The 11647-nt window shown below is 48.7% G+C and overlaps 2 pseudogenes; both read right to left on the reverse strand.

Annotated features, from left to right (window-relative positions):
• Positions 1-819: 819 nt before the first annotated feature.
• On the reverse strand, positions 820-10574 carry LOC146184774 (chromosome-associated kinesin KIF4-like; annotated as a pseudogene).
• On the reverse strand, positions 4571-7858 carry LOC146184775 (uncharacterized; annotated as a pseudogene).
• Positions 10575-11647: the final 1073 nt, after the last annotated feature.

The following is an 11647-nucleotide window of genomic DNA, read 5'->3' on the forward strand; positions in this document are numbered from 1 at the left end:
GTGAACAGCAGCTGCAACTGACGTGAGCTAGTACAGGCCGGTTGAAACGTACGCAGCACTCATCATTACGGGTAGAACGTGAAGCTTTCGTTGACCATTGTGATTGTCCTGTTTGGAGCCGTTCAGGGAGTAGTGGAAATAACACCCGCCACCCGCCACAAGAGACATAGCCCAGCGCAGTCTAGGTGGAACGACTGCAGCACGCTCGTTTACGGGTTGAATTTGAAGATTTCGTTGGCTGTGGGGACCGTCTTGTAACCGAGTCACAGCAGCGAGGAACCAAGAAGTGGTTCCTGTGTGGCGCAGTCTAAGGAGCAGTGGGGGTGACCAACCACCTTACCGTCAAGGATCTTGTGCAGCAGCCTTGAGACGCACGCCTCGTATACTGCCTCTTGGCTAGATTCGGCCCCGAAAACATAGTCATATGTAAATCGCTTTTCTCCACAGATAACTATCATCTGTTGACTTGGCACTGGCTGCATGCAAATCAAGCACCCTTCTATTTGTTCTCTGGCCACAAGTGGGCGGCAGCGCACCGATACATTCACTGGGATAGTTTGTTTCATTTCAGTGTCCATTTCGCGAAAGTTCTGTTTGGCGTTTAGGGAGCAGTCGAAGTGAACAGCAGCTGAAACTGATGTGACCTAGTACAGGCCGGTTGAAACGAACGCAGCACTCGTCATTACGGGTAGAACGTGAAGCTTTCGTTGGCCATTGTGATTGTCCTGTTTGGAGCTGTTCAGGGAGTAGTGGAAATAACACCCACCGCAAGTGACGTAGCCCAGTGCAGTCTAGGTGGAACGAATGCAGCACGCTCATTTACGGGTTGAATGTGAAGATTTCGTTGGCTGTGGGGACCGTCTTGTAACCGAGGCACAGCAGCGAGGAACCAAGAAGTGGTTCCTGTGTGGCGCAGTCCAAGGAGCAGTGGGGGTGACCAACCACCTTAGCGTCAAGGATCTTGTGCAGCAGCCTTGAGACGCACGCCTCGTATACTGCCTCTTGGCTAGATTCGTCCCTGAAAACATAGTCATATGTAAATCGCTTTTCTCCACAGATAACTATCATCTGTTGACTTGGCACTGGCTGCATGCAAATCTGGCACCCTTCTATTTGTTCTTTGGCCACAAGTGGGCGGCAGCGCACCGATACATTCACTGGGATAGTTTGTTTCATTTCAGCGACCATTTCGCGAAAGTTCTGTTTGGCGTTTAGGGAGCAGTGGAAGTGAACAGCAGCTGCAACTGATGTGACCTAGTACAGGCCGGTTGAAACGAACGCAGCACTCGTCATTACGGGTAGAACGTGAAGCTTTCGTTGGCCATTGTGATTGTCCTGTTTGGAGCTATTCAGGGAGTAGTGGAAATAACACCCACTGCATAACACCCACTGTACTAAAGCAGTATTCTGCCCTTTCCTGCTTCTGGCAAGCAAAACTAAAACACTTTTCTGCTTAAGAGTCTATTAAAGAAATAGTAATATACATATATCAAAGGAATCTGCCTTATTGAAGTGAGATTCTTAGTCACTAGAAGCCATTTGTGACAAGCTATTGCTCATATTAACTCACACTGAAGACATCCAATAACTACGAATATTGTGCAAGTATCATGTAACACAGATTATGAGAGTAGTTTTTGTTAAAATATTCTAGATTTCTGAAGTGAGAACCGTAAAGTATATACCTAACATACAAAATGCTTGCCAACAACACCACGAAACAATTTAAAAAACAACACACTTTTAGCTCAATGTATTCTGTCGATGCTAGTCTAGATGCAGCCTGCGTTCAAATTACACTGCACAAAACACTGTAATAGTGTTCCAGTTTTGTGGTTCTGAATGTGACTAACTAGCCTGGACCCAGTTACGGAAGCCATGGCTGGCTCTGAACGGACCGAGAAGACCGGGGCTGTTGGTGATAGGCTGAGAGAAGGAATAAATATCAATCGAGGACTTCTCTCACTTGCCAACATCATTAGCATTCTATGCGACGGGGATATCCACATACCATACCGTGAGTCTAAATTGACAAGACTGCTTCAAGATTCGCTGGGCGGCAACTGTCACATCTTAATGATTGCCTGCATTAGCCCAGCAGACACCAACATGGAGGAGACCCTGAACACTCTGCGTATGCAAGCAGGGCAAGAAAGATCAAGAACAAGCCCGTTGTAAACTTTGCTAAGGAGAACAATTTCAGCTTGTGTTGGATCAAACAGCTCCAGGAAGTGATGACTGAGCTTGCAAGGTGGCCAACTCCTGTTTTGGTGAGGGAGTGCTTTGCCGGAGGTGTTCACCAGCATCAGCCCAAACCTGTAGTTCTGAAATACACCTGCTCGTATTGGGCCTTCATTACATCGAGCCTCTGCTCGCTCATGTGCATTTTGCTTGCGAAATATTCCCTGGCTTGTAGCCTCCGGTTGAGGTCTTCCAGCTGCTCTTTCAGTGTCAGGTCATTACGCCGCCTGGTTGCAACAATGCGCAACTACTCGCACCGCGGCGTTCGTAAGATTGCTGGCCAGCTGTCCCTTCTTCATCGGCAGCAATTTCGTCTCTGGTGGTATTCATGTATTGGCCATCATCACCTGAAGGTTTCTCACCCGTGAATTCCGAAAAAGCGCTTTGTAGGTCATTCAGGAGGCTTGCTGGGTGATCTTCCTCAGCGCCGGCCAGGTGTTTGTCTGTTTGCTCTGACAAATTCACGAAAGGTTCCTTAATTTTACGATTGCTGAGCTCGTTGAGGTTGACGGCCAATTACTGCACCAGGGTGGCCAACTCCTGTTTTGGTGAGGGAGTGCTTTGCCGGAGGTGTTCACCAGCATCAGCCCAAACCTGTAGTTCTGAAATACACCTGCTCGTATTGGGCCTTCATTACATCGAGCCTCTGCTCGCTCATGTGCATTTTGCTTGCGAAATATTCCCTGGCTTGTAGCCTCCGGTCGAGGTCTTCCAGCTGCTCTTTCAGTGTCAGGTCATTACGCCGCCTGGTTGCAACAATGCGCAACTACTCGCACCGCGGTGTTCGTAAGATTGCTGGCCAGCTGTCCCTTCTTCATCGGCAGCAATTTCGTCTCTGGTGGTATTCATGTATTGGCCATCATCACCTGAAGGTTTCTCACCCGTGAATTCCGAAAAAGCGCTTTGTAGGTCATTCAGGAGGCTTGCTGGGTGATCTTCCTCAGCGCCGGCCAGGTGTTTGTCTGTTTGCTCTGACAAATTCACGAAAGGTTCCTTAATTTTACGATTGCTGAGCTCGTTGAGGTTGACGGCCAATTACTGCACCAGGGTGGCCAACTCCTGTTTTGGTGAGGGAGTGCTTTGCCGGAGGTGTTCACCAGCATCAGCCCAAACCTGTAGTTCTGAAATACACCTGCTCGTATTGGGCCTTCATTACATCGAGCCTCTGCTCGCTCATGTGCATTTTGCTTGCGAAATATTCCCTGGCTTGTAGCCTCCGGTTGAGGTCTTCCAGCTGCTCTTTCAGTGTCAGGTCATTACGCCGCCTGGTTGCAACAATGCGCAACTACTCGCACCGTGGCGTTCGTAAGATTGCTGGCCAGCTGTCCCTTCTTCATCGGCAGCAATTTCGTCTCTGGTGGTATTCATGTATTGGCCATCATCACCTGAAGGTTTCTCACCCGTGAATTCCGAAAAAGCGCTTTGTAGGTCATTCAGGAGGCTTGCTGGGTGATCTTCCTCAGCGCCGGCCAGGTGTTTGTCTGTTTGCTCTGACAAATTCACGAAAGGTTCCTTAATTTTACGATTGCTGAGCTCGTTGAGGTTGAGGCGTTGAGACTTTTCACTCAGCTGGTTCGGCACCTCTTGAAGTTCCATTTTCAAGCACTGGTTTTCAGCTTCCAGCTGCCTTTTGTGCGAGAGCTCCACCTCCAAGTCCTTTGACTCGCCGCCGTCATCTTCGACGGATGATACTACTCCGTTTTCACTCTGAACTAGCTTTCACCTTGCAAGCTCAGTTATCGCTTCCTGGAGCTGTTTGCTAAGGAAAACGATTTCAGCTTTTCTTGGATCAAAGTTTACAACGGGCTTGTTCTTGATCTTTCTTGCCCTGCTTGCATAGCGCAGAGTGTTCAGGGTCTCCTCCATGTTGCTGTCTGCTGAGCTAATGCAGGCAATCATTAAGGTGTGACTGTTGCCACCCAGCGAATCTTGAAGCAGTCTTGTCAATTTAGAGTCACGGTATGGTACGTGGATATCCCCGTCGCATAGAGCGCTAATGACGTTGCCAAGTGAGAGAAGTCCTCGACTGATATTTATTCCTTCTCTCAGCCTATCATCAACAGCCCCGGTCTTCTCGGTCCATTCAGAGCCAGCCAGATCCACGAGATGGAACTTGGCTATTCTTGTGGAGCCACCATTGTCTTTTCCATGCTGTTCTACACTCAAAGTGAAGATGGCGTGCGACCGCGATGACCGCACGTTCATCTTGGTCGAGGCAGTGCTGCGAGATGCAGAACCGATCTTGAGGAGCTGCACTATGTCTCGGGAGTGGTTACTCTGTGTTCGGTCAGGTTGGTAACTGTTGCGTTCTACCGGCCAAAGGCCGGCAGCTACGCGATGAAAACCAGGCAGATTCGCAGAGCGAAAAGACTACGCTTTATTTCCGGCTCGGAAATATATAGAGAAGGAAAGAAAGGAGGGGAAGAAGGAAAGAGGGACTATCTACGCATGCGCTGGTTATCTGCAGCATTGTTGTCAGCAGCATTTCCTTCCCCTAATAGCCATAGAGCTCCACTGGCTTTCTAGTTCTTGTGGACCGGCGTAGCTCAGGAACAAGCCCTTCGGGAAGGTCGTGAGCCTCGTCTGTCAGGGCCCCTAAGGTCGCAGGAGGCGATTCTGCAGGACTTGATACTTCTCTGCTTTCATCGGTGTCTGATGAGCGTTTTCGGATCTGGTCGACATGACGTCGAACGACTCCGTCCTCAGTAGCCACAGTGACTAGACGGGCACCACTCGTCGATTTCACTTTGCCTGGTGTCCACTTTTCTCCTATGCCGTAGTTGCACACGTAGACTGCGTCTCCCGGGGTGAAGTACCAATTGGCGGAATCAGTCTGAATGCTTGGGCATTTCGTAGTTCCTGGGAGGAAAACACATATCTAATTTTGTACGCAAACGGTATCCCAGAAGAAGTTCGGACGGAGTAGAGCCTGAAGCTTGTGGCGAATTTCTGTAGTTACAAAGAATTCTCGCCAGAGCAGTTGTCAACTCCACGCCCGACATTTTCTTCAAACCCTCCTTGACTGTTCTTACGGCCCGTTCCGCAAGACCATTGCTCTGGGGGTGATAAGGTGGGGTACGAATATGCTTGATTCCATTTTTCTGTAGGAATACCGCAAACTCTAACCCAGTAAAGGGTGTTCCGTTGTCGGTAACTATGGTGCGGGGCAATCCAAACCTGCTAAACAAGGTTCTCATGCAATCGGCAGTGGCTTTAACGGTTGCTCGAGATACTGGAATGGCTTCTATCCAATTGCTGTGTGCATCGACAATTACCAACAACATTTTGTTTCCAATAGGCCCTGCATAGTCTGCATGCAGCCGTGACCACCTCTCTCTTGAAATCGGCCAGCTGACAGGATTCCTAGGGGGCATGGGCAAAGCCTGCACACAGCTTCGACAATTCGAGAGCAATATTCAAATATCTTGATCTAAACCGGGCCACCAAAACTTAGCCCTCGCCCTTGTCTTCATGGTTGACGCACCCTGATGAGACTCGTGTAGCATCGTCAACAGTTTCTCACGCGCCGCACTTGGTATCACCACACGATGCCCCCAGTACAACAGCCCCTTCTCCACAGACAACTCATGTCTCCTTTTCCGGAATTCCGCCACTTCCCTGCTGTCACCTTCTACGACGGAGGGCCATCCGTTAGTCACGTACCTGCATATCTCTTGAAAAAGCCCGTTAGCTGCTGTGAGCGCTTGAATCTCTTGGTGGGAAACCGCTGGTTGGTCCCATTCGTCGATTATAAGCACCATTTCCGACATATCTTCTGTTTCCGCTTGCGGCTCCTGCAGCGATTGAGGCAAACGGCTTTGAGCGTCAGAAATTAGCATCTGTTTTCCAGGTTTACAAATGAGCTTGTACTTGTATGCCCCAAGCAAAAGCGCCCAGCGCTGAATTTGGGCGGCAGCCATGACAGAAATTTGACGATCCTGTCGGAGTAGACCTAATAAGGGACGGTGGTCCGTTACAAGCGTGAACTCCCGGCCCAACAGGTAATCGCGAAACCGTGTCATACCAAACACCAGGGCTAAAGCCTCTTTCTCAATTTGGGAGTAGTTTCTCTCAGCTGAGGTAAGTGTCCGTGATTGGAAGCCAATTGGCCTGTTTTCACAGCACCGACACTGTAAGGTGAAGCATCGCATTCCAACATCAACTCCAGCTGCGGATTAAAGTACGTTAGCACTGGGGCTGAACACAAAGCATCCTTGGCCTTCTTAAATGCCGCGTCTTCTTTTTCGTGCCAAACCCATTTTGCACCTTTTTCAAGAAGGCTGTACAGGGGTGCAAGCATAGTGGAAAGATTTGGCAAAAACTTGTAAAATGTAACCATTCCCACAAAGGATCGCAACTCGGCAACATTTCGCGGTAAAGGGGCTAGCCTGATTGCATCCACGTGCTTCTCGAGGGGGTGTAACCCTTCAACATCAATACGATGACCAAGATACGTCACTGATTGTTCGCCAAACTTGCACTTGTCATAACGAAGTTTGATACCGTTCTCGCGGAAACGCTGTAGCACCGCTTGCAGATTTGCGTTATCAGCATCGCTGCTCTCGGCTACCAGGACATCGTCTAGGTAAGCCTGAGTCCCTTTTAGTCCTTGCAGCACCGATTCAATCTTTCGTTGGAATATCGCTGGCGCTGATGCGATGCCAAACGGTAACCTGTTGTAGCAAAAGAGCCCCTTGTGTGTGTTTATCACTGCTAATTTCCGCGAGTCTTCATCTAGCTCAATCTGATTGTAAGCATCTCGAAGGTCTAAAGTACTGAATTTTTTTCCTCCACATAGATTTGCAAAAATGTCGTCTATGACAGGCAAGGGGTACTGCTCAACCTCGCATACAGGGTTTAGTGTAATCTTAAAGTCCCCGCAAATGCGCACTGTTCCGTCCTTCTTCAAGACTGGCACGATGGGCGTTGCCCATTCAGAATGAGGAACTGGTGGTATTATGCCAGCTGAGACTAATCTGTCAAGCTCTTTAGACACTTTATCACGAAGTGCAAAAGGAATTTTCCTTGCCTTAAAGAACTTGGGGTTTGCTCCGGCCTTGATGTGCAGTCGGGCTGGCGGACCTTTCATGAGACCAACGCCTTCAGTGAACAGGTCACAGTTTTGCTGGAGCAGCATCGGCACGTCCTCCCTGGCTTGCTTTGATACGGAAGGCTTCGAATACATGGGCAGCACCTGAATGCGTTTGTCTGTCAATTTTTTCAGCAGGTCCCGACCGCAAAGACTGGGCCATTGCAGTCTAAAACCATCAGACTGCATTGTACTGTGGTACCTTCATAGGAAACTGGCATGGTCAGTGTACCGAGGAGTGGCAACTTTCCGAGATAGCATGAAAGCTGTACTTCCGACTTTTGCAGCTGCGGCCATTGATGGGAGTGCACTTGGTAAATGCTTTTGGTAATGACGCAAACAGGGGAGCCAGTATCAATATCCATCATTATTTCGATGCCAATCCGTGCAAACGATTTTCTGATGGGGGGTATAAGAGAGCGCGTGGTGGTCAAGGACCAGATTTGGGACGCGCCACTATCACTCTCCGGTTTCTAGCGTCTGGGCTGTTAGTGCTAGCGTCCTGCTTGTCTCATTTGCCGCACACATTCACGCTAAATGCCCTGGCCGTGCACACTTAAAACATTTGCGTTTGATTAGTCGACAAGCCTTTGTATTACGACCAAGCTTACCGCAACATTTGCATTGTTGCACGCCCTGTGACTTCGTGTGCGATTCGTATTGGCCAGAGAGCTTTAGCAATCTCGCTTGTTCTTGGTCAGTAACAATCCCTTGCGAATCACGTTCAGCGTTCTCTGCGGCGAGGGCAAGAGCCTCGGCTTCTTCGAGATTCAGATTTTTCTTCGCTAACAGCTGCTTCTGGAGATTCTTGGATCTGACACCACACACAATACGGTCCCTTATCATTCTGTCTAGCATCGTTCCAAAATTGCAATTGTGTGCAATCTGCCGTATTGCCACAATGAATGCATGTACAGATTCCCCTTCTTGCTGGCAGCGATAGAAGAACTTGAAACTTTCAGAGATTTCATTCGGTACCGGGTCGTAGTAGCTGCTTAGCGTCTCCACAACTTCTTTGTAGGTAAGGTCGTTAGGCTTTTGCGGTGCTACCTTCGCGTTCAAAATTTCTATTGTCCTTGTTCCATGCGCCGCTACCAGCAGGGCTCTTTTCTTAGCATCGTCTATCAGATCGTTCGCTTCGAAGTAAGCTTGAATCTTGACAAGGTACGGCTGCCACTTATCTTTTTCGTCTTCGAATTCCGGTAGCCTGTGTGCCATGGCTGATCCTTGGAGGTGGGTTCTTTCTGCATGACTGTAGTGCTTGGGCGTATTGCTGGTTTCCTTGCTGCAGCAGAATCCTCGTCGCCACTGTTGCGTTCTACCGGCCAAAGGCCGGCAACTACGCGATGAAAACCAGGCAGATTCGCAGAGCGAAAAGACGACGCTTTATTTCCGGCTCGGAAATATATAGAGAAGGAAAGAAAGGAGGGGAAGAAGGAAAGAGGGACTATCTACGCATGCGCTGGTTATCTGCAGCATTGTTGTCAGCAGCAGTAACCTTTATGCTTCCAGTCTTATCTTCCCGAATCTCCAGTGGTTGTCGATCTTGTTTTTGAGATATCAAATCATAGACGCGTTCTTTGTAAATCTCCAGAAACGAAGCTCGCACAACAAATGTTTTCCCTGAGCTCATCGCGATTTGTTTGAATATGTCTTCAACTACCCTAGGGATGATCCCTGTATCCTTAGAGTGGACGTCATTAGCAGAGCAGCAGGTACCCATTGTGAATGTCTTGCCAGATCCAGTCTGGCCATAGCCAAGTATCGTGATGTTGAAACCGTCAAGGATCTTGTGCAGCAGCCTTGAGACGCGCGCCTCGTATACGGCCTCTTGGCTAGATTCATCCCCGAAAACATAGTCATATGTAAATCGCTTTTCTCGACGGATAAGTATCATCTGTTGACTTGGCACTGGCTGCGTCCAAATCTGGCACCCTTCTATTTGTTCTTTGGCCACAAGTGGGCGGCAGCGCACCGATACATTCACTGGGATAGTTTGTTTCATTTCAGTGTCCATTTCGCGAAAGTTCTGTTTGGCATTTTGGGGGCAGTGGAAGTGAACAGCAGCTGCAACTGACGTGAGCTAGTACAGGCCGGTTGAAACGTACGCAGCACTCATCATTACGGGTAGAACGTGAAGCTTTCGTTGACCATTGTGATTGTCCTGTTTGGAGCCGTTCAGGGAGTAGTGGAAATAACACCCGCCACCCGCCACAAGAGACATAGCCCAGCGCAGTCTAGGTGGAACGACTGCAGCACGCTCGTTTACGGGTTGAATGTGAAGATTTCGTTGGCTGTGGGGACCGTCTTGTAACCGAGTCACAGCAGCGAGGAACCAAGAAGTGGTTCCTGTGTGGCGCAGTCTAAGGAGCAGTGGGGGTGACCAACCACCTTACCGTCAAGGATCTTGTGCAGCAGCCTTGAGACGCACGCCTCGTATACTGCCTCTTGGCTAGATTCGGCCCCGAAAACATAGTCATATGTAAATCGCTTTTCTCCACAGATAACTATCATCTGTTGACTTGGCACTGGCTGCATGCAAATCAGGCACCCTTCTATTTGTTCTCTGGCCACAAGTGGGCGGCAGCGCACCGATACATTCACTGGGATAGTTTGTTTCATTTCAGTGTCCATTTCGCGAAAGTTCTGTTTGGCGTTTAGGGAGCAGTCGAAGTGAACAGCAGCTGAAACTGATGTGACCTAGTACAGGCCGGTTGAAACGAACGCAGCACTCGTCATTACGGGTAGAACGTGAAGCTTTCGTTGGCCATTGTGATTGTCCTGTTTGGAGCTGTTCAGGGAGTAGTGGAAATAACACCCACCGCAAGTGACGTAGCCCAGTGCAGTCTAGGTGGAACGAATGCAGCACGCTCATTTACGGGTTGAATGTGAAGATTTCGTTGGCTGTGGGGACCGTCTTGTAACCGAGGCACAGCAGCGAGGAACCAAGAAGTGGTTCCTGTGTGGCGCAGTCCAAGGAGCAGTGGGGGTGACCAACCACCTTAGCGTCAAGGATCTTGTGCAGCAGCCTTGAGACGCACGCCTCGTATACTGCCTCTTGGCTAGATTCGTCCCCGAAAACATAGTCATATGTAAATCGCTTTTCTCCACAGATAACTATCATCTGTTGACTTGGCACTGGCTGCATGCAAATCTGGCACCCTTCTATTTGTTCTCTGGCCACAAGTGGGCGGCAGCGCACCGATACATTCACTGGGATAGTTTGTTTCATTTCAGCGACCATTTCGCGAAAGTTCTGTTTGGCGTTTAGGGAGCAGTGGAAGTGAACAGCAGCTGTAACTGATGTGACCTAGTACAGGCCGGTTGAAACGAACGCAGCACTCGTCATTACGGGTAGAACGTGAAGCTTTCGTTGGCCATTGTGATTGTCCTGTTTGGAGCTATTCAGGGAGTAGTGGAAATAACACCCACTGCAAGTGACGTAGCCCAGTGCAGTCTAGGTGGAACGAATGCAGCACGCTCGTTTACTCGGTTGAATGTGAAGATTTCGTTGGCTGTGGGGACCGTCTTGTAACCGAGGCACAGCAGCGAGGAACCAAGAAGTGGTTCCTGTGTGGCGCAGTCCAAGGAGCAGTGGGGGTGGCCAACCGCCGCAACCGACATTGCCTACCGTAGCGAGGCCCGGACAAACGCAGCAGGCGCCATCGTGGGTCTGACTGCAACCTCTTCTTCGTTGAATGTCACACTGCACATGATGCTCCCAATTTCCAAAAAAGGCTTCCCAACTTATTTGTTGTTGCTAGCATAAAAAAGAACAGATGTCTTACAATAAAACAGGAGATACAATCTGTTGCTAGTGTATACTCTTGATGCTCAGTCGACCTAAAACTTTATTAAATAATTATTAATGAAATTCTACACCATGTCGGGTATTTTCAATATGGTCCTCATAAAAATATTCCTCTGCACCCCTCAATATAGACTTTGACACAGGACTAGTAGTGCCTTTACAATACATTGACACTCCACAAGGAAAAATGTTTGAAACCACAATTCCAGGAAATGTATGCAGTAAAAAACAAGGTATTCCCACCTTTTGCTTAAAGAAGAGAAGCATACCAAAAGGACACATTATTCCAATTTCTGTACTAAAGCAGTATTCTGCCCTTTTCTGCTTCTGGCAAGCAAAACTAAAACACTTTTCTGCTTAGAGTCTATTAAAGAAAGAGTAATATACATACATCAAAGGAATCTGCCTTATTGAAGTGAGATTCTTAGTCACTAGAAGCCATTTGTGACAAGCTATTGCTCATATTAACTCACACTGAAGACATCCAATAACTACGAATATTGTGC

Source organism: Amblyomma maculatum, chromosome 7, assembly GCF_055883805.1.
Source record: "Amblyomma maculatum isolate TAMU_Amacu chromosome 7, ASM5588380v1, whole genome shotgun sequence".
Taxonomy (NCBI): Eukaryota; Metazoa; Arthropoda; class Arachnida; order Ixodida; family Ixodidae; genus Amblyomma; species Amblyomma maculatum.